This window comes from Mauremys mutica, chromosome 9 (assembly GCF_020497125.1).
Source record: "Mauremys mutica isolate MM-2020 ecotype Southern chromosome 9, ASM2049712v1, whole genome shotgun sequence".
Lineage (NCBI taxonomy): Eukaryota > Metazoa > Chordata > Testudines > Geoemydidae > Mauremys > Mauremys mutica.
In genome coordinates, this window is record NC_059080.1 from 38,762,288 (window position 1) to 38,785,018 (window position 22,731).

The 22,731-nt window shown below is 53.5% G+C and overlaps 1 protein-coding gene across 2 annotated transcripts in view; it reads right to left on the reverse strand.

The window, feature by feature from the left end:
* FRMPD3 (FERM and PDZ domain containing 3) overlaps nucleotides 1-22,731 on the reverse strand; it is a 139,132-nt gene that overhangs the window by 63,174 nt on the left and 53,227 nt on the right. Inside the window, exon 2 of one of the 2 annotated variants that reach the window (XM_045031004.1) lies at nucleotides 18,192-18,311. The gene's annotated coding sequence lies outside the window, so the exon portion shown is untranslated. The remainder of the gene's footprint in view (nucleotides 1-18,191; nucleotides 18,312-22,731) is intronic. The other variant, XM_045031008.1, reaches the window with a different exon arrangement.

Consider the following 22,731-nt stretch of genomic DNA (forward strand, 5'->3'; position numbering starts at 1 on the left):
GGCCACGGCTTCTAAATGGAACCCACCAGGTTTTCTACACAGCAATAAAGTACCATCACCACCTTTCTACGTCTCTCAAGTCTGCTGTGTTTCCTCTTTGTTTCATTTCAGGCTGGATCAGACCCATCTAGTCCAGCCAAGGTCCATCTAGTTCAGTATCGTGTCTTCAGTAGTGGCCAGCACCAGCTGTTCTAGAGGAATATGCAAGGAACTCCCTGGTGGACAACTGTGGAACAACCTTCTCACAGAAGTTTCTTCCTAACCCCAGGAGCCAGTGATTGGGTCATTCCCTGACCATGAACATTTATAGCCCTTATACCTTTTGATCCTCTGTGTAACTTTGGGTGCTCCCCACAAGCCAGGAAGAGGAGGGGAAGCTATGCTCCCCTGCACTCCCCTCACGTTGCCGCCTGCTTGTTCCCATAGCTCACACAGCCCCCATGTTAGCATTCATGGAACAAGCCAGCCCTTTTAAAAATCCAGACACAGGACAGCTGGCAGGATTTCTCCATCATGTCGTCTGCCAAGTGGGTAGCTGACCTCAGGTCCCAGCAAACAAACAGCAGCTTCTCAGGGAAAGGCAGCTTCTGCCTCCTCTGACTGAGCTGAATTCTCCTCTGTGCTGCCCACTTAGGTAAGAAGAGAAATTTGTCCTTTTCCTTGTGGAGGAGGCCTCAGTCTGTACTAGCTTCTCTCATGCGGCACCTGCACTCCCTACCCAGCCAGTAACTAGCTATGTTCATCTTCTGCATGTATAGACCTCAGAGGGAACCTAGGACATCTCTTCAGGTAGAGGGAAACCTCCTGACGGGACAAGATTTAATGCCCAGACAATAAATTGCTTAGCAAATGCAACTGGGTCTCCTGCCTGTGTCACTGGAGAGAAGATACACATCACGGGTCTGCCCCTGCTATACCGTACTCATGTGAGTAACCCTTACACAAGCATTCACATCATGTTCAGTGGGGTTACTCACCTGAGTAAGATTCTCTCATGTGAATGAACCTTGCAAGGCCAGTCTTCCTGTGCAAGCATACCAGCTTGTGGAGCTGCTGCACTTTCCTCCCAAGTCAACATGGCCTGTGTCACAGTTTGGTGCGAGCAGTGGGCTATGTCACACATGTGGGGTCCCATACCTCTCCCTCCACTTATTGGATCATGATGGGACATTCAGCCTACTGCACCCACCTGTCCTGGTACTTCCTCCTTGCTGACCTGATCTCAACTTGGGAACATGCTGAAGGAGTTGCCACACCGTATCACACAATAGTCCATCTGGCCCAGCGTCCTGCCTTTGGGAGTTGTGCTATGTGCGTACAAGCAAGCATGTGCTGTTTTTAGCTGTTTCTCTTATGGGGGCAACAGCCATCTGGATAGAGGCCTACGTCCTGCACCACCCATGTGTCCTCAGGCTCTGTCTGGCCTAGTAATTCCTGTGCCAAGCCATCTTGCTGGAGATTTGTATTCTGCAAGTCATCGAAGCAACCTAACAGCCTGACTAGGAGCTAATAAAGCACAGAGCCCTGCAGCAAGGAAGGGTCTGCCTCGGACTACACAGAAGGGTCCTATATCCAGAATTTCCCTAGGGAAGGCTCAGATTTGCCTGTTGTCCTGTTTCCCATTGCATTGCCCCTGAAGATGTTATGTTGGGATGCTGCATTGTTGCCTGCTGCCCTGCCAGGGTGACTGTTGCACAGATGCGTTACAGGACACAATTACACGCCCTGACATCTTGACTCCCAATGAAACCTGCCTCTGCACAGTGCTCTGAGCAGGTGTGTGCTTCATGCTCTGGACATGCTAAGGTTTTCTTTATTTTTCCGCTGGTGCAATGCACTTACCACCAGCCTCTTACAGGCCGAAACCAAACAAACCCCCAAACACCTCTCCAACCCTGTCAGAAAAGCGCCAGGGTAAGCAGACAGGCCCTGCAACGTGTCCTGAAGATCAATAGGCTCAGGGTTTCGCTTGTTCACAGGCGGGATGAGTTCCAGAGTCAAGGGCCGTTCCCTGAACGCTCTGACAGGAAATCCAGGGCCTGTCAGCAAAGTGTCCCAGTTGATCTCAGCTGCAGGGCAACAGCAGAGAGAGGCAAAGGCCAGGTTCCCGCTCCCCTTCTGGCCCCTTGACACTGCCACAAACCCAGCAGAATCTGTCTTGGCAGATACCCTGGTGTAAGGGGCCCCCTGGGATGCGAAGTACTGGGCCCAGGGCTCCACACTGCCTGCCCTATAGCACATGGCATAGAGACATGCTGAGGGAGGGAGTGTGACTGGGCACTGCTGTGCTCTGGTGATTCAGGGATGTGGGATGGGCCTTAGCAGACTGCTTTGGCCCAGTGTAAACAACAGCATGTCCAAGGCTTCTTTAATATACACCAGGGGCCAGGAAGGCCACCCAGCAAAGCCAAGAATGTGGGATGCACAAAGGTGGCTTCAAGCCATCTTCTCCCATCCAGTTCTTGTGCTCAACACAGCTCCGGATGATGGGAGAATGTGACCCATGGGACACAGAGCCCAAAACACACTGACCCCTACAGGGTGGGTGGCTGCTGACCCATACCAAGAACAACCCAACCCTAACCACTCCTAGTATCAGGGTTATAATTACTGTCCTGCAGAGCACGGCTTGGAAGGTGCCAACCCTACTTACACTTGACCACTCAGAGGAAGGAGAGACCCATAGATACCTGGACAGTCATATCACTGCACACAGCATTAAAAAAAATCCTTCCTGTCACTTGCTAGTGACCAGCTTGTGCCCTGTAGCATGACAGCAGATCACCCTTCCATCCCCTTTGCTTACCTCACTGAGCTATGAGGAGCACTAATGGTCATTACACTCTCCAGCCCTCTTCACATCCAGCTGCAGCACTCACCGGTGGCCGACACGTGTGATGAAGGATCCCCTTGTGGTTATTAAAGGAGCCACACAGACTTGTGACCTTTCCTTCTAGCTCTTCTTTCACCGACCTCTCCTTATTTGGCACCACAGATGGGGGAGCCGTCTCCAATGCAGTAAGGAAGATGGGGCCTGAATAACTGCTTGCCACAATCATGTTTTGAAGATGTCTGCATTCCCCAGCTAGCTCTTCTTCCCAAGCATTATTCACCTGCCTCCAGCACTAGCTCCTCTCAAGAGGAGACAGTGTCACTCAGAAAAAGCGAGCTCCAGAGAGATTTATCGCCTTGGATTTTTAAAATATCCTTCAAGTCTCAGAGCATAACTCAGGCCCGTGCATCCCAAGTGTTAGAAGCCAGATGCTGCCCCTTCAGCTCACTGGAGTGCACGATGGCTGGTGAGGGAACTGTGGGAGACAGGCCTGTGTTATGGGAAAGGCACAGTTACTAAAGCAGTGTTTCTCAGACTGGGGGTCCTGACCCAAAAGGGGCCTGCAAGGCTTTTGTAGGGGGCACTGGGAGATGGCCAGAGAGTGGCAGTTGCTGTCTGACCACCCAGCTCTGAAGGCAGCGCCGCCACCAGCAGCAGCAAAGAAGTAAAAGTGGCAGAGTACGGTATTGCTGTAACCTCCTGCCCAACTCTCCCATCTCCTCGGTAACGTCCTCTATTTGGGAACTTGAAATAAGCTAAGCCTAGGGCCAGCGCAACCCATTAGGCAACCTAGGTGGTCGCCTAGGGCGCTAACGTTTGGGGGGCAGCAGCTGCCCCGGTCGCCGGCGGTATTTCAGGGGCGGGACCGTCCACCACCTCTGTCGGGGGCGCCATTTCGGTGGTGGGACCTTCTGCCGCCTAGGGCGCCAAAAAAGCTGGCAGCGCTCCTGGGTAAGCCTACTTTACGCTTTTTGAAAGGCTTCAGCGCCTTTGACTGCAGGGATAATGACTACATGCTTAATTTAGTGCTGTGAGTATGTACAGTAATTTGCTATCACTTTTTTTTGGGGGGGGGGGGGGGTCATCACAGCCTGAAATATTTTCAAAGGGAGGCCCAGCAAAAAGAGTTTGAGATTCCCTGTACTAAAGGGATGCAAATGCAGTTCCCTCTACTGCGCCATCATGGGACATTAACCCTGACATGGAAGCACTCCTTCCACGGGAGGGGAGAATGAGCTGCCATGACCATTCAGTACTGGGCTCCTCTAAACCTCTCTACCAATGGATCCCAACTCTGGCATGAAGACCCCACCTTCTCAGGTAACGTAGCTTCCATGTTAATATCTGAGCGCCTAGGATGATGAGTGTGGTGTAAATTCCAGATAAGATCAGACAGACAGTACTTTAGTCTGGTCTTCCCCACACATTGCTTTACTTCACTCATGGGTAGGGCCCTACCAAATCAAATTCAGTCCATTTTGGTCCATTTCCTATGACCATGAAGGATTTTAAAAATAATAAATTTCATTATTTCAGTTATTTAAATGTAAAATGTCATGGTGTTGTAACCAGTGATGAGCTGCCAAAATATTAACAACAGGTTCCCTCTTCCTCACCTCACGAGGGGGTCGTGCCCCCCCCGGGGGGGTCATGCCCCATCCAACCCCCCATGTTCCTTCACACCCCCCCAGGGACCCCTGACCCATCTCCCCCCTTCCCTGTCCCCTGTCTGCCCCCTGCTGCCCCATCCAACCCCTCCTCTCATCCTTGATGGCCCCCCGGGACCCCTGCCCCATCCAACCACCCCTTCTCTCTGTCCCTGACTGCCCCCACCACCTCATCCAACCCCTGCTCCTTCCTGACTGCCCCCCAGACCCCTTGCCCCCATTCAATCCCCCTGTTCCCTGCCCTCTGACCGCCCCAACCCCTATCCACCCCCCCACAACCCACCGAACACCCCCTCCCTGCTCCCTTACCACACTGCCTGGGGCCGGGACCGGTTCCACTTGGCCGGCACCGGGACCGGTGCTGCGGGGCCCGACTCCCCGAGCCAGAGCCGCTCGGCCGGCACTGGGACCGGCGCCGCGGGGCCCGACTCCCTGAGCCGGGCCAGAGCCGCTCGGCCGGCACCGGGACCAGCACCGCAGGGCCCGACTCACCGGGCTGGGCTGGAGGCACTCGGCCGGCACTGGGACCGGCGCCGCGGGGCCCGACTCCCTGAGCCAGGCCAGAGCCGCTCGGCCGGCACCGGGACCAGCACCGCAGGGCCCGACTCACCGGGCTGGGCTGGAGGCACTCGGCCGGCACTTGGACCGGCGCCGCAGGCCCGACTCCCCGAGCAGGAGCCGCTCAGCCGGCACTAGGACCGGCGCCGCAGGGCCCGACTCCCCGAGCCGGAGCCGCTCAGCTGGCACTAGGACCGGCGCCGCAGGGCCCGACTCCCCAAGCCGGGCTGGAGCCGCTCGGCCGGGACCGGTGCTGCGGGGCCCGAGCTGGGCCGGGTCGGAGCCGCTTGGCCAGGACCAGCCCGAGCCGGGGGTGCTTGGCCGGGACCAGGCTGGGGCACTCGGACGGGGGCAGGGGGAGCCGCTCAGGTGGAGCTGGACTGGGCCGCGCGTTTCCCCCCTGGCCCAGCTTACCTGCCTGCTGCTTGTTTCAGGCTTCCCGCAAACATTTGATTCACGGGAAGCAGGGGAAGGGGAGAACAAGTACTGAGTGTGCACTGGGCACTCATTGATTATTCATTTCTTTCACCCCATCATCACGTTGTCAATTGTCACCAGATTCAAATCCTGCCTCTGCTTCTTCCTATGGGTCCCAGACTCTCCCCTGCCAGGCTGCTTCCCTCCAGGCTTTCCCTGATGAGTTGCGTTGTCATGTGGGAGAGGAGAAGCATGTGCCTGTTCTGCATTGACCCTCCTTGGGTTGTCTGCTGTCTGGGCAGCAAGGCCCTGATCTAGCCAAGCACTCATCCGTGTGAATGCTCCCATTGGCTTCAGTGGGACCAGGTTTAAAGCTAAGCACATGCTTAAGTGTGTTGCTGGATCAAGGCCACTCCGCTTGACCAGGAGAACTAGTGAGGTCTGCCAGTGGAATCTGCCCTGCTCTCCGGGGATTACCTGCTACTGGACGGGTAGGAGAAGTGGCTCCATGAACATTATTCCAGAGAAGCCACCATTAAGGATTATATTATTGTTATGAACTGGCGGGTTTGTATCCGTGCAACACTGCATTCGGTGGGAGGGAACCGGAACTGCTCAGCTGTGCATGTCACAGGCCCTCTACTGCCAGCAGCTAAATGAGATTCCTCCTCTAGCCCACGTGGAATGGGCTGCTGCTCTTGGAGATGGAGGCCAGATCCTCAGAGGTACTTAGGTGCCTGACTCCCACTGAAATCAAGAGAACCTGGGCCTGATTTCTAGTCCCACTGCAGCTGGTGCCAGGGGTTTGCTACAATTAACCATGAAAAAGGGAGCAAGAAGGGAGGTTACAGTGTCAAGGTGAGGGCAGCCCTGCTAACCAGTTGCAATGGCAGCTCAGGTCCTTCCAGTTGTGCTTAGGGCGGGTGCCTATGTTTGCTACGCGTTTACCCGTCCTTGTTCAGTCTCATCCTGGGAGACCCAGTCTCATCAGGGATGCTTTAAAACTTCCCTCAGCTCCTTGCTTAATCTCTCTGATAAGAGACAAAGAACGTTAGGGGTTTTATTTATTGGCCATCTGCATTATCATTGCAGCAGAATGGCACGAGGCAAACGCCCTGACGTTGGGCAGAGTTTGGGACACTCAGGATGGGAAGAAAACAAACACCTCCACCCGCAGCTTCCATTCACGGACAATGGTCCAAATGCAGCCCCGGCAAAAACAGGCACGGCTCCCGCTGACATCAGAAGGAGATGCATCCTCTGGTGTCCTGCATGAATCTGATCCACTCGGGATTGGTGCCCAAGGAGCCAGTGACACTTTCCACGCACGAGCTGGCTAGTATAGGTTGCACCAATGCCTCCCCTTTCACACTGTCCAAGCTCCTGCTGGCTGGGAAAAACACATCTGTCTGTGCCACATTCTCCAGTACCTAGGACACATCTGTGGCCTCACTCTCTCTCCTGACTTAAAATCCTCTAGTCATCTAGCCCGTGTGGGCACTCAGGAGAGAGCGTCCCAGGCAGGCTCAACGAGGAGGGCTACCCGCCCTACAGAGGCTCTGCTGATCATCACGTCTGCAGTGCCTCAGCAGCCGTGCCACACTGGCTATGTTCCCAAATCCTGCCTCAGGACTCCAAGCCCTGTTCAGGAATACAGTGGGGATGCTCCCAGGGTGTTACACAGCTCACAATAGTGCTGTCCTTACCAGAGGGAGGCTGGAGGCTGTCCATATCTCTGGGCCACAGAGGGAGCCTGAAAATGGCTTTCAGCATGGAAGGCACCAATTATAGAGCTGAGGCCCACAGTAACTCCTTGCCCTCTGCTAGCACCTTCCACCCCAGCAGCTCAGCGTGCACTACAAACCTTAATAATCTGGCATCATGGTGAGGCAAGTCAGCACTATTCCCAGGTTACACATGGGGAAACTGAGGCACAGTGACACACCTGGGTCTAGAAACCAGGAGTCCAGACTCCCAGTGTCCTGCTCTAACTGCTAGACCACACTGCCCCGTAACTGTTGGGAACATTTACTTCATGATGACCACGCAGCATAAAACACACTGCCACCAACACCCAGGCACCACAAGATGCAGCAATGGGGTGGAATCCAACTCCTCTCAGATTTGTGTGGTGTGTAGCTGACACACCAGGAGCATGTCTCCTATCCAGGAATCTGCTCCACCCAACAGGCACAGGGAAACCAACCTAGTGTAAGGGAGGGATAGTTCAGTGGTTTGAGCATTGGCTTGCTAAACCCAGGGTTGTGAGTTCAATCCTTGAGGGGGCTATTTAGGGATCTGGGGCAAAATAATCTGTCAGGGACGGTACTTGGTCCTGCTGTGAAGGCAGGAGACTGGATTCGATGACCTTTCAAGGTCCCTTAGTGATTCTAAGCAGGTAACACTCCACTGACTCCGTTGGAGTTGTGCCCACTTATACCATGTCTGAATTTGTCTGAGGCACATTGCAGCTGTGGAGTGAGAGGGCTGATGGGCTCAGATCTCGTAGGCCCTGGGTGGTCGGTGCTGTGTCAGGGCTGAGGGCACAGTGCAGGGAGGGTCCCGGAGGCTCTGCTCATTGCCAGCGAGCTGTGAGATACCCATGGGCCTGCTAGAAAACTGTGTCACACAGAGAATGGTGCAGCAATAACCTTCCTCCCAGATGTTCAGCAGGGAGGGGGGAAGCGGACAGACAGCAGTGGAGGAGGAGATGGAGAGGCACAGACAGAGTGATGGGGGAGAACAAGACGCACACAGCAGGGCTGGATTCAGGTGAGCCTGTGCCCTGGGCACACTATGGCTCACAGCCACTCATGGCTGCATCCTCCAAGCCCATGCTATGGCCCCATCCAGCACTTGCAGAGTGCAGGGCGTCCGTCCCCTCCCATATAGCCAGAGACAGGGGTGGTGGCAAAGAACCTCCCAGTTCTGACCCCTGATGCTGGGCTGTATCTGCTGGGGTGGGTGAGCCGGGCCTGCTGCATACTACTCTTCCAGCCACACTCAGACTCCTCTAGCGGGGTGGCCCCCCAACTCTTCCAGGTGTAGCTACCATCCCATTGGAGATGCATGGGGTGGCTGCCCGCGATCATAGCAGGCTCTCTGCAGACTCAGGCAGACAAAACTTAATTTATTTTTCAATGCAAGTTAAGATTCTGATCACATCACATAAGTCCAGGAGCTGGGGTCCCTGGCACAGCCTTATTGTGGACTTGGCAGAAAGTGAGAAAGGGAGCGTGAGGCGCACAGAGAGGGGAAGAAAGACCAGTGTAGAGTGTGGGTGCATCTGGGCAGAAACCCTCAGCATCACAAGCCTTGGGAGCAGAGAGCCCAATTTTACTGACTGCTAGTCGCAGACACACAAGACAGCACCAGGCCCTGATTTCTGCCCCTGAAGCTGAACACTGGAAAACAAATCTTCCACGCTGTGGGAAATTATGACATTTCAAAATTTGTTTTTGTTCCAAATTGGACCAAAACATTGACATTTTTTCAGGGACTGGAAATGCCAAAAATGTTTGATTAGGAAACCTTGAATCATTTTGTTTCTCTATGGTAAAAATAGTTGTTTAGATAACGTCAAAACAAATACATTTCTTAATATGTCAGATACTATTAATATGCTATTACAATTAATCATATCAACGTTGAAACAAAAGGAAATGAACTGATAAAACGGGAATGAAACAAGAACGTCAAAACCATGTGTTCTAATTTCAATCCTTTCCTGTTAAAAACGTCCCTGAAATCGACTCGTTCTCACACAATGTTTCAAGTTCAAAAAAACTGCATTTGCCAATGGAAAACTGTTCCGCTGGAAATTGTACACCCAGCTGTACTGAAAACCCACTAGCTGCCTTCCCTCCCCAGCTTGGAGCTGAGACAGACTGAGCAGATGCATGTCGCTCTGCGTGGGAGCTCTGGGTCTGCCATACTGAACCAAGCATCTCGCCCACCCTGCTCAGAGCTACCCAAGTACATGGGCTTGTGGAAAAGGTCCCAGCCCTGAGTCGCCGAGGGAGAGGAGTATGGAAAGGGACTCCACTGGCAGGTCAGCTGGTGAAATCCTCTCCCCTCTGCTCTTCACAGCCCTCAGCCAGCCAGCCTGGGGAGGATTCTTACTATTGAAAATTACCTAGGGAAGTGCTAGAGCCGGCTCCTGCAGTCGGTCCCCGATAGCCAGCCCGTCTCTGAGCCTAGCTATCAAGCAGATGCTGCAGCCTGCATGGCCTGGCCCTGGGCGCCAGCCTGATGGATGGGGGCTTTAACCTCAGGCTATTTTAGAAAGCAGAAAAAATCCCCAGCATGTTCATCGAGGCCGGGTCTTTTTTCATCACATTGGCACACCTGGAAATGTTCTCAGAGCCAAGCCAGGCCAGAAAGACCTGCTGACATCCCAGCTGCCCCTTCTGGGGAGCCCAAGTGCTGCTAACAACATGGCTGCCTCTTCTTCAGGCTGCCTCTTCTACAGGCCCCTCTTGCTGCCGGGGGGTAGTGGTGCTGCTCCCTGGCATGAGGAGGAATGGACTGTGGAGCCCTGGGGCTAAGGGGCAGGGCAGAAGGAAGAGTCTCCATAACAAGGTATGCTCTCTGCATGGCAGCCTGGAGACCCTCAAGGGAAACCCCTGCCTCCTAATGTGGGTGGGAGCCAGGCAGGGACCCATCAGCAGCCCGGGGATTCTCAAGCGAGAGCCCTGCTCTCCAGTCCTCCTGTCAGCAGCATACAGAAAGCCGCAGGAGAGGGCCCTTTCTGAACCACAGCTGAGGGAGACATGCAGGGGGCTCCCCAGCAGTCAATAGGGCATTGCCAGATCACACCAGCTGAGGGTCAGGCCTGTGGAGTCCCTCAGGGGAGACTCCAGCTCCAAAAGACACGTGCTGGCAGCATGGGGCTGAGGAGAGAACTTCTCTCCTGGAGACAGCTATGGTAGCACAGAGCTGCCTGACAGAGACTCTTTCTCAAGCCTGGATGCCAGGGGTGCTGGCAGCTTTGAGCCAGACCCTGAATACTGAACAAATGTGGAGATGTTACATGGGCTCAGGGGAGAAACTCCAGATCCTGATCACAGAAGCTGGTGGTGCAGAGACCCACCGGGCAGATCCCCAGGCCTGAACAGATCTCCTCAGGAAGGAGCCCCATTCCCAAACTCAGGTGTCAGCTGCCCAGGGGTGCTCGGAGAGACACCCAAACATAGGGGTCAATGGTCAGGCCTCGTCCCTGCCAGGTGATGCAGAATTTCCATTTTCTAGGGGATCCACCAGGCAGGCTCTCCATCAGGCCTGCTATTAACCTGAGGCAGGAGTGCTCGGGCTCCTCCTGCTGTGTCAGGGTATGAATATGCTACAACCGGGAGGTGGAACAAAGCTGGCTTGAGTACCAGCAGCAGTGAAGCCACGGCAGCACAGGGGCGTCAGCCCAAGTATGAATGCAGGGCTCTAGGCAGGGCTGTATAGCTCCAGAGCTGCCGCAACTTCCCTGCTGCTGTTACTTGAGCTAACTTCAGTCAGCATGCAGTGCGCAGGGCCTAAGGGTACGTCTGCCTCCGCTGGAGAAGGCTTGGGGCTGCTGCTGAATACGAAGCAGGCTGCAGACATGCTACACACCCCTGGCACACATCCCCGGCTCCAGAGGGGTATGACAGGGTTGCCAATGGTTCCACACAACCTTGCCGAGACTCCACTCTCTAAACCTCATTCTGAGCTGGAAAGGGTCCCTCCTCCGGCATGCCTAGATCCTAGGAGGACTCCCCTTCCGGCTCCTCCATGGGAGGGGAAGAGCAGGACCGAGCACAGCAGGGCTTCGTTTTGGTCTGTCTCGTTGCCTCCAGTGAACTCCCCAGTAACCGGATCAGCTATTTTCAGTGAACAGTGTCTATTTCTTGGCAATCTCCCTGGAAGATGAAAGAACCTAAGAAGCTCAGGAGAGGGTGTTAAGGCTGGGAAAAGGGAATCATCAGAAGGAGCAGGAGCCCGTGGATAGATATTTAAAGGTCTCATCTCTTTTCTAATGGGCCCAATCTATGCACAGAACTCTCACTGAACTCCGGGCATTTTGCATGTACAGATCTTGCAGGATCGGACCCAAAGTTACTGATCCTGCCCCCCTCAACCCTTCTTTCCTGCCCAAACACCCCAAACAGAGCAGCTGAAATCCTGGCTCTCCCGCAGAACACGGTCTGGCTCTCCCATCTGCCGGTCTGCACTCGGCGTTCTGCTTGCAATGCATGTGGGATCCGGAGCACGTGTGGCAGGAGAGCTGGGAAATAGCGAAGAACCATTTTTATGGGGAACACATGGCAGCACCAGCCTCACGTCCTGATCTCCATCTTGGATGGGAGCCCACAGGGGCCCTGTTACTTAGGCTCTAGAGGACAGATAGCTGGGGAGAGGCTAATTTCACAGAACAGTGCCGCCCTGATGCTGGCTGAGGTGAGGCAGGATGGGTGCCCTCATGAGAATATGGAATCCACCCTCTTCCTTCCCACCTGCTGCCAAGAGAAATGGCAGCAGATCACCTCACCCAGTGGAGCCAGATCACTCTGGGAGTTGCTCCCACAGACTCAATGAGGCACAAGGAGCTTACCAGCTCTGCCTGGAGGGCTGCACAACGTGTAAGATGCCCACAGTCTGGCCTGGGTGCAAAGAATGATCTACCCCTAGGCCAGCGGGGAGCTAGATTGGTGCAGAAATCAGCGTTCCAAGGAACAGCAAGGGCAGCCTGCGGGATCCAGGCACATCAGTTAACAGCTGGAGCAAGAGGAGAAGTCTAGAGCTGGGTTCTCAGCTGATGTGTCAGGGGGTGGGACTACCCAAGCCCTTCCCAGATTGCTCAATGGAAGGAGAGGGTTCCAGGAGGGCCCCAGGATGGAGAACACAGAGACCCACTGCTCTAACATGACGTGAACACACAGTATATGTTTGCAGCACCTTCCACACATTACGTAATCACCCCTCGCATGACCCCAGCTACGAACTAGTGTCCCCATTTCACAGGTAGGCGATCGGCGCCCCAGAAAGGCACCTTGTCCCAGTGCCAGGGTTAGAACCCAGGAGGAGGCCTGTCTCCCTCCCCAACCTGTGCTCACATCACCAGCCCACACTGTCTTCCTGCAACGAAGCGGGAGGAGGAGGGTAAAAAACAGGAGGCCACTTGAGTCTTTAAACAGAAAGCCAGATTGACCTGCATGTAATGCTGCGTTCCAGGTTCCTGCCTCAACTTGAGCTGCATATGGAAGCATCAGCAGGGGCAGTCCCCATGCAAAGGGCTGGGAGGGGGTCAGACGGTGGGGCTGGAATGGGAGAGCTGAAACCTGTGTGCAGCTAAAATAGCCATGACGCCAGGGGGTAGAGGGCTGGCTGGTGAGGCTTTCATTAGCACCAGCATCCGCTGCACTAGTCGGGATTTATTAGGGGTGTCAGGAAGAAAGATACAATCAATAAAACACTTCAGGATGGTCAGTTATCCTGCACGCCCTGCTTCTTGGGTGGCTGGAAACACTTTGCTCTCAGCTTCACACTCCATAGCACAGCCTGCATTCAGGTCTGGCCTTCGGATTTCCCCTCCATGAACCGGCACTCCCAGCTGCTCATCCCTCCTCACCCCCACCATGGCTACTCAGCTCACCGAGAGCTGCATGCCCCCCAGCTCCAGGGAGCACTCAGTGAGCCAGGAGTCTCCAGCTGGGAATGAAGCCACCGATTTTGTCCACCCTTTTAACCGGCTCTGCCTAGGCCTGTGTGAAAGGGCAGCACTGAATTCAGGGAGCCTCCGAGCTCTGTGACTCTCACTGTCCTCCCCAGTTAGTCTTGGCCCCCAGACGTTTGGTCAGTTTCTTATTCCCACCCTGGGTGCCAGCCATATCCAAATACTCCATCGTGTGGCGACAGCAGCTCCAGGAGGGCATGCTGGGAAGCTGCCACTCAACCCCCGGACTGTAATATTACCCCCTTGTGCCTGCACTACCATTAGAGCCCCCACCCTGCCTCACTAGAACAGCGCCCGTGCAGCCCTTCAGCCTGAGGGTGTATCTAACTGCTGCTGATGGCACACGCTTCGACCACCAGCACAGGAAGGGTCAAGCTGAGCTCCCTGCCGAAGTCAGCTATGCTGCTGGCATCACTGCGTGCCGGGTCAGGCGCCAGATGGCAGCCATGAAAAGGCAGACGTGTTCCAGGCTTTTAGTGCTGGAGCTAGCAGAAGGCAAGCGGTGTTCCCCAGCACAGCCAGAAGTCAGAGGTAGCGGAGAAGTTAGCAAGGCAGCCAAACGCAGCTGTAAATAATGAAGCAGAAGAGGCAGCCTGGCTCCCGGCAATGAATTCGGCACCTGCTGCTCAGCCTGCAGTTTTTAAAATGAAATGGATATCTCAGCTAATGATGTGAGCAAGAAAATGGTTGGAGGGTGCAATTTGCTCAGGACAGGTATGATGGCATCACTGCAGCTCTCAGAAGGAGCCATGCATGAGTCCAGGCAGCGACACCCCATGGTGGGCCAGGCCGTCAGTCCCCAGAGGTCAGGTTTCTTCTGCCACATTCTGCCATCCCTTAACAATCTACTAGGCACTTAATACCTGCCACATCACTGATCCAGTCGGGCTGGCTCCTCCACCTCACAGGTGCACAGAGCTGTACGTATGAGTAAAAACCACAAGTGCTGAGCCGGACTGGGAGCCTGGGGAGCTTGATCCTGCACTGATGAGAGCACTGCTAGGACCCTCCAGTTACTCCTGCCTCAGAGCAGAAGCAGAGGGGCAGTGCAGCCTGGTGGCTCTGACACTGGCATGGAAGGCGCGAGACATGGGTTACTTATCGGACATGGTCGTACTCCATACCTCCGCTGCCCCCGCCCTCCATTTAGATCAGAAGCAGTTTGTAGCAGGGACTGTGTCTCATTAAGTGCACAATGGGACTTCGAAGGGCTACTACAGCACAAAGAGTGGCCACAGAGAGGAGCCCAGGGCCTCAGCATGGTGGAGAGTGGGTTTAAGTCCATCTTCCCTCAGATTGCTCCTCCCTTTCATTACCCTGCAATAAGGGTGCGGGAGTCGCTGTGGCTCAGAGTGCGGTTACAGCTACTACTGAAGCCTGCACTCACAGGCAGCCTCTGCTCACACTCGCACAACCCCCTTGTTCACCAAGCAAGGACGATGTGGGTCAAGCCCACTTGCTCTAAGAGCATGTGTAGGGGTGGAGCCTGTACTGCTCAGAGCACCAAGAGACTGGGATCAGGTCTCAGCTCCTCAGCTAGCTCAGAAGACGTTACCTAACCTGGCTGAACCTTAGCTTCCATCTGCAGTGAGGGTCTTGCAGCTAAGGCACCGGGCTAGTCCCCAGCTCAGCCGCTGACTCAGTGTGTGACTATGGGGAGGTCACTGCTTCTCTCTGCTTCCTGCAAACTGGGAATAAGACCACATGGGATGCTGGAGGCAAGGCTGACCTTTCCAGGTCACTGAGGTCCTTGGCTGAGAGATGCACCAGGAGTGCATAGGGCTATCGCCAGGAGAGCCCATGCTGTGAGCACGGGATAGACAGAGGTCCAGCAAGGGAGGGGATACCATAAATCAGCTGATCTAGAGGGACCTGCTCCTGTCTCCAGAAGACTGGTCCCTATTCCTCCACAATCTGGGCAGCGCAGGGGACCTCCACTGCCGTAAGTGGCAAGAGTCTCAAGCGCTGTGCATGCTGGGGACTGAGCTCTTTGGGAAATCTAGCTCCTGGGGCTGTCCGCACAGCAAGAAGCAAGCCCCCCTTCCAAAGTGCTGCGTGGTTCCCGGAGGAACAGAGCTTTAACCAAGAGCAAGTACAGCAGGAACATAACAAATGAAGTAACAGGCACAAAAATAACCTCTCATTTTGATGGGCAACCCAGCCCCCAGATCCATTCACCAGGCGCAGGGGCCACAGCCTCTCAGGCAGGCACCCACAGTAGTAAATACTTGACAAACTAAGCTGTAGTGTGAAATGCCCTCTAGTGGCAGTTTAATTATAACGTCACTTAGGACTGGAAATTGCCTTATGGCTCCAGGGTAGTGGTGTCCATTAAGGGGAGGTGGGAGGGGCTGTGTTTTTGGAGAGTAGGCTGGTGGACTGAATGCTACCCAGCCACAGGCTCTGTGATTCTTTGCTCTGGCACGTGTAGCCGTCACCACAGGAATGCTCATCTCATGTAATGGCAGGTTCCCTTCTTTAGCGACTCTAGCGGTGGTAAAGGCAATACCTGCCAGCAGCCCTGGTTTGGCTACACATTGGAATCCATCCCAGCAATGTGCTGTCCATCCCTGCTGATGGACCAGGACTGTGTGGCAGGCAACGGCTACAGGCAGCTGGCTCCCAGCTCTCTAACCACCCTTGCCCCGCTGTAGTGAGCACAGCTCTGGTGGCCATTGCAGCGGGAGCCAGCTGCCTGCAGCAGAGAGGCAGCCAGTAGGGAGCGACTGCTGCTCTTTTTAATCTCCCGCCCAGCTGCAGCCGCCCGCAGGACAAGCATTCCCCCCACGCTCATGACAATGCGCCCCCTTCAGGGCTGAGAAGAGAGCTCAGTCTCCAGGGCCTACTCAGTCACTGGCCATTCTGTGAGACTGACAAGGAAGCCAGTCCGTGCCCACTGTGCTGAAGGTGTTTGTGATGGGGCCAAGTGTCTCCCTGAGGACTTGACTGAGATCCGCCAAACTCATCGTACATAAAGCACCAGATGGACAGCAAATGCGAATGACCTTCAGTCACTGCCTGCATTCATCTCAGTAAGCTCATCCCCATGCCGGTTTGCCAAGCTAGCCAGAGCCTAGTTCTCTCCCTTTCCTAGTTCTTGGTCATACTTTACTACTTCTCTTTGCCAGCCAGCATCTCACATTATAACGCTAATGAACCTGCTTCAACCAGAGTAGCAGGTCCACGGAGAGGAAGCGATGACCAGAGAGAGCTAGCAGCATCTTAATAACCCTGTGAGCAGCATCACATCTCAGTGAAACATCATCTCCTGCTTGGGGCCAACATCACGGGCAAGTCTGCAATGCTCACAGCTCTGGTGGCCGTGCTGGTGATCACATGCCCATGCATGGGTATGTCTGCTGCAGGAGACTGCACGCCTGACTCCATTACTACTACTGGGATTACAGGAGCACCTAGATACCCTCACCTGAGATCAGTGTCCCACTGGGCCAGACACTATGCATATGCACATAGGAAGAGACAGCTCTTGCCCTGAAGAGTTTGCACTCCAGACAGACACAGAGAAAAGGTGGGAGGGGAAACCGAGGCACGGAGAGGGGCAGGAACTTGTCTAAGGTCACCCATCAGCTCAGTGGCAGAGCTGGGAATAGACCTCAGGTCTCCAGAGTTCCAATCCAGTGCTCTGCCCCTGAACAGATGTTTGTATCTATGTGTGTTAGATCAGCCTGTCCATTGGTGCGTGTGTGTTATAACAACACATAGGGTTGTATGTTCACATGCTAGAGAACTGTCTGTGTGGGGCAGGGACACTCTCATGCATACATGTATCCAAAGACCCTGCGCATGACCGTATTCTAGGGACCAGTGTCTCTATGCAGAAGCATATCAAAGGCTCCATGCAATGTGCTCATGTGCATGACTACAGGATGCTTGGATATATTTGTAAGAGCCCTGGGCAATGTGTGCAAGGGGTGGGCATATGGACTTAACCCCATGGGTGTGCGCGGGTACAGGGGATCTCTCTGTATCCAATGAAACCTGTCTGAATGCCTCTCGAAGAAGGGGGCTTGCCTGATTTTCAAATCCTTCCAGTCAATGTTTTCCTGTCAATACTGGAAGCTCCCTGCATTTCTTCTCAGATTTGGAGAGGTTTCAGGTTTTTTGTTCTCCACAGTTAGATGTACAGAAGCACCGGATCAGAGTGAAATCCTTAGAGCTGCCGTTATGCCTAAAAGGCTTACCCTTCCGTTCCATACACAAACAGAAAGCAGGGGGATGGATTACCATGGAACTGGCTGGGGAATCCTCGGACTGAACAGTCCCTCAGCCCAAATTCCTCTCACCCTTGGAGAGTGGGAAAGGCCTGGAGGGGACACTTTGACAGCCTGAATTCCCCCTGCCTCTGGAACAGAGTGGGGGGGTCTCCTGATGGAGCCATGAAGGGAAGCCCGGGACTGACTGGGCATGGGGAATGAAATCCCATCCTTGATTCAAACAGGGAGGTCTCGAGTGGGGCAAAGCTGGGTGCCTTGGGGGAGGGGGTACAGACAATACCAAGCCTCAGAAAGACAAACAGCCCACGCCCTCCTCCCAGCACTCTTCTTGCAACGAGCAGGAGGCGAAATCGGCAGTTGATTCCCTCTGCTCCTTTTCCCCCTTCAGCATTTTGGAGTCTCTGTTTTGCTGACAGGTTAAGTGGCCGACAGCTTGCCTGGCAGACCATTTCATTAAGGACTTGATTTAGTTTTTCCCTCTCTCTCCCCACCCTCTGTGACTCTAATAAATTTGATTCTAATGAACAGGGACTAGTGGTGCTTTAAAGGAGATCGAGCGCAGCCACTGATCTGCCTGTGCGACAGACACACACACAGTGGAGAAGGGACACACGGCATCTCGCTGCAACATTCTAGCCATCACTGAGCACAGTGGGGACTGAACCCTGCTGCCACGTCTCCGCCAGCCCAGCCTCTCCCCTGGGCTCAGCAGAGATGGAAATATTCCCAAAACAAAGCCAAATACAATAAAAGCCAAGAGAGTCTTGTCTACTTACGAGCTGCTTCGTGGTGCATGATACTCACTGTCTGCTCCCTCTGGCCGAGGCGGCTGGCGGGATATTTGACCTCTTCCCCTGTCCCCTCTCTCTTTGCCCAGCACGGACGGACCACGGCGTCTGTGTAGAAAGAGAAAGATCACCTCAGCCTTAGAAATTCAGCACCTGCTGTGACCAGAATCTTAAAGAAGCCGGCTGGCTCAGCCCCAGAACCACGGCAGGGAGCGAGCTGGTAAACACAGCCGCCTCTCGCTCTTTCTCAAATCAGGAAGCCGACACCAGGAGCTAGTACATTATACCCACCAAGGAGCAGTGACCTGCAGCTCACCAGCTTCTAGGTGGGGCCGGCAGCTAGACCCCAGGACTCACACTGTAGGCTGGAGGAGCAGGTGTCCCCTTCAACTGGTTTCTATTGCTCTATTTCCCCAATGGGGGGTGGGTTTGGGCTTATTCTAACAAGGGGGGGGGATTAAAAGCCAGGGCTGATCGGGTGCTGGAATGGCTCAGTCAGAGGCTTTCACCTCTGGGCTGAAGGTTTGAATTCAGCCTGGGGGGGGCATGCACCGAAAGCCATGTCTGTTTGACGGCAACGTGAACTGAGTTGGTAGGTCTCAGTGCAGCTCCTCGTAGGCAGAGGGGCAGCAGCACAAAGGCCAACGAGCGAAAGGGTCGTGGAGACTGACCTGCCCTGGCACCCCCTATGGGGTCCCTCCAGGCCAAGGCAGGGAAAGACTTGCAGTGCTGCTGCCAGCACTGTACCATCTTGAGGCACAATGCCCTGGAGCAGGCGCTGGCAGCAGCATTCTACTCAGGAGATCTTTATGCAGTGAGAGGTGAGGAAGGCCCTTCCTCTGTGGGGCGATGGGGCCAGACTGACCATGAAGACATGAGCAGAGGCTTATGGGGGGAGGCACTGGCCTGCTTAAAGCAGCATCTCCAATCACAAGAGTGGAAAAGGAGCGGCTGGAAGGGGGAGAGACCATTGCTGGGGGAAGGTCACACTGCATGACAGGAACTGCTGTAACTGTGAGGCGGCTCACACTTCTTGGAAAGGGCACTGCCAAGCCGGTTTCAGTGGGGCACTGCCATGGGGAAGCTCACACCATGGGGGGGCCCGTAGCCAGCTCTCTCAGGGCTCTGCCATGGGGAAGCTCACACCGAGGGGGGGCCCATAGCCGGCTCTGTCAGGGCACTGCCATGGGGAAGCTCACACCGTGGGGGGGCCCGTAGCCGGCTCTGTCAGGGAACTGCCCTCGGGAAGCTCACACCGTGGGGGGACCCGTAGCCGGCTCTGTCAGGGCACTGCCCTCGGGAAGCTCACACCATGAGCGGCCCCGTAGCCAGCTCTGTCAGGGCACTCCCATGGGGAAGCTCACACCGCGGGGAAGGCTGTAGCCGGCTCTGACAGGGCACTGCCATTGGGAAGCTCACACCGCGGGGGGCTCTGAGCTGGCTTCAGTGGGGCACTGCCACAGGGTAAATATTTGTAACCAGCTTGATGATGTGCTCTACAACCAGCACCAGGGCAGGCTGTCACCTCCTCACACATTATCCCAGTCTCCAGAGCCCAGATCTGAAGGGGGACGCGCCAGGAAGAAACACTGCAGGATCGGGGTGGCTGGGTACCTCAGACGGATCGAGGTTTGTCCAGCATGTATGGATCACTGCTCCAAACCACCAGGCTGCAGTCCTTGGCCACGTGAAATATTACTGAAAAAAACCATCCTCCCTGCTCGTGAATATGTCAGCAGTGACCCTGCACTGCTGCTCTGCTACCACCAGACCAACTTCACAGAGGTCAGCATGGCAAAGAGCTGCTGCTCTGGGTCTGGGACAGCTGAAGGCCGTAGAGACCAGCAGCAGACCCACATCCTGCTTGTGACCCTGGGGCCTACAGCACTGGGAAAGGAGCCGCTGCGATGGCTGTAGTTTTGCTCTTGCACTAACCAGGGCAGCCCAGGATCTGAAGCTCTGTGCAAAGAACAGCTGGAGCAGCTGCAGCTCTGATCTCTGCAGCAGCCTGAAGATGCCAGAAGTTGCAGTGCCCAGGGTCCAACAGCAGAGCATGCAAAGTTTTGAGCTTGAAGGCACCGTGGAATGCAGCCTTGGGCATGGCTGGGGAAGCTGGAAACACTGGCAGTTCCTGCCCAGTAACCACCAGATGTGCCCCAAACCTCTTCTATCAGGAGGACAAAAACCCCATGAGTTAAAAATTAAATTAAACATAAGGGTTTTTTTTAATAATAAACCTCTTTAAAATTAAATTTCAAAATATGGCAACCTCTGTTAAAGCCTAAACTTATTATAACATATTAAAATCATTTAAATTAATTACAAAAAATACTATTAACTAATACATTCTTGTTGCTATGTTTTAAAGTAAGCCAGACCACTGAACTGGGGGAAGTCACTGGGTATGTCCCTGGAATTAGAGCTTTTTTAAGTGCTAAACCAGCTTCGGAGAACAGTATCCTCTTCTGCGGGTGCAGAGAAAATATTTTCTTAATTTCAGTTTATTCAACTAGTTCAGATGAATGACTAGTTCTTTCAAACCAACTCTGAATTGAAAAAGCAGGAAAGCTTGTTGTTCTTTTCCAATCTACAAACAACTAGTTGTGAAAGGAAGAGATCTACTAGTTCTAAAATCCTGAAGGACAGGGTCACCAGAAACAATCTATTCAATTAATTCACTACAGCTATTACTTCCTTTGTTTAATAAATCAGTTAGTTTTAAATGGAAAACAAAAACATGTTTTGATAAACTTTTCTTCCCTCTTATGTATCCAGCACTTAATATTTTTAATTGAATAAAACTACCTTAAGATGCTATTTTTGGTGTATTTTTAATTGACTTTGAATTTCCATCCAAACAGAGCTTGACACAAATCCCAAGTAAAAACTGAATCATCTAGTAAATGAGAAATGCATCATTCACCATTTTCTAACATAAAAAAATTCAAAAATTCAGAATCTAAATGAAGGTAAGCTATATAATTGCTTAAATAAGCATGTATAAATACAGTGTTTCCTCTTGGCTAGCAAAAAGCAGCACCATATTTAGGGTAAAGACTATTTTTAGTTGCAAACAACATGTTTTAATGGTCACCAGCTAATCAGAATCAACCATTCTTTAGGAAAATAATTAAGTAAACAATGCAAAACAGGATTAAAATAAATTATTTAAATCAAGGCTTCCTGCTTGCTGATTTAAATCATGGTTTAAACTTGTGATTTAAATTGCTTTGATTTAAAAATCAACCCATCCATAGTTGGCAGAGCATTAAAGGATCTTATGATGAACACAGCTGGTGTGTATAAGCAAGCTCTGTAGCCAGTCCATAGCAGGTATAGGAACATGAGAGAGAGCAAGGTCAGATCCTCCTGCTATATGCTGAATGCCAAGCAAGAAACAACCGCCTTGCCTCATGCCATCCCTGATTCTGAACATTACCAGATCCATCACACGGGCTCGAATGGAGAAGGGCGTGGCATTTCTGTGCCTGCTGCCATGGACAGTGCCTAGAATAAGCCTTGGCTGTATTTTACATGTCCTAAAAATGAACAAAGCTGATAGCGCAAGGCAGAATCCACATGTCCCTTCCCCAGCAGGGTGTCGCAAAAGGAAAAGTGCTCTGTAATTGCAAGACTCTTCCACATTGCCAGATCTGCGATAAAACTTCACAGTCTTCTAGTGCCTTCCATCCCAGAGGATCCAAAAGTGCTTCCCAGCTAGCACAATACCCCCAGCCCTGCACCACAAAATCCCCATGCTCTTTACAGATGCTAATGAATTACACCCCCCTCCCTCCCAGGCCAGGTGGGGAAAGTGATAATCCTCCTTCACTGAAACACAGATGAGTGGGCGGGATAGCTCAGTGGTTTGAGCATTGGCCTGCTAAACCCAGGGTTGTGAGTTCAATCCTTGAGGGGGCCATTTAGGGAACTGGGGTAAAAATCTGTCTGGGGATTAGTCCTGCTTTGAGCAGGGGGTTGGAGTAAGTGACCTTCTGAGGTCCCTTCCAATCCTAATCTTCTATGAGTGACTTGTGGAAGCTCACACAGTGGTTCAGCGTTAAAGCCGCCAGGTCCTAGAGTCTCATCTCAGGAACACCGGTGTAAATCCACAAACAGCTCCATTCCAGGCAACAGAATTACCCTACTGTAAGCAAAATCGGCCTCCAGCCCCAGCAATCCTTGCGACAGGCACCTTAAGGACAGGAGGGCTACAGCCAGGCAGACAACATGCTAACAGCACCTGACACAGCAGTGGGGTGAGGAGGTGGCCAGGGACAAGGGACCAAATCACTCCTCTCGCAAGAAGCATCTGGAATCGTAACCACTGCTGCAGAGTGGATCGAGACGGAGGTCTCAGCCCAGAGACATGCACACGGTAAATTGCCCTGCACTCAGTGTCCCTGCCTCGGCTGGCACAGAGCCAAGTCGACCCCTGGTGTGTGGAGATTTCAAAGCGGATGTGTTGGGCATGGCCATCCCTTAGAGCACTCCAGCTAGCCTCTACTGCCTTCCGCTCTCCACCTGC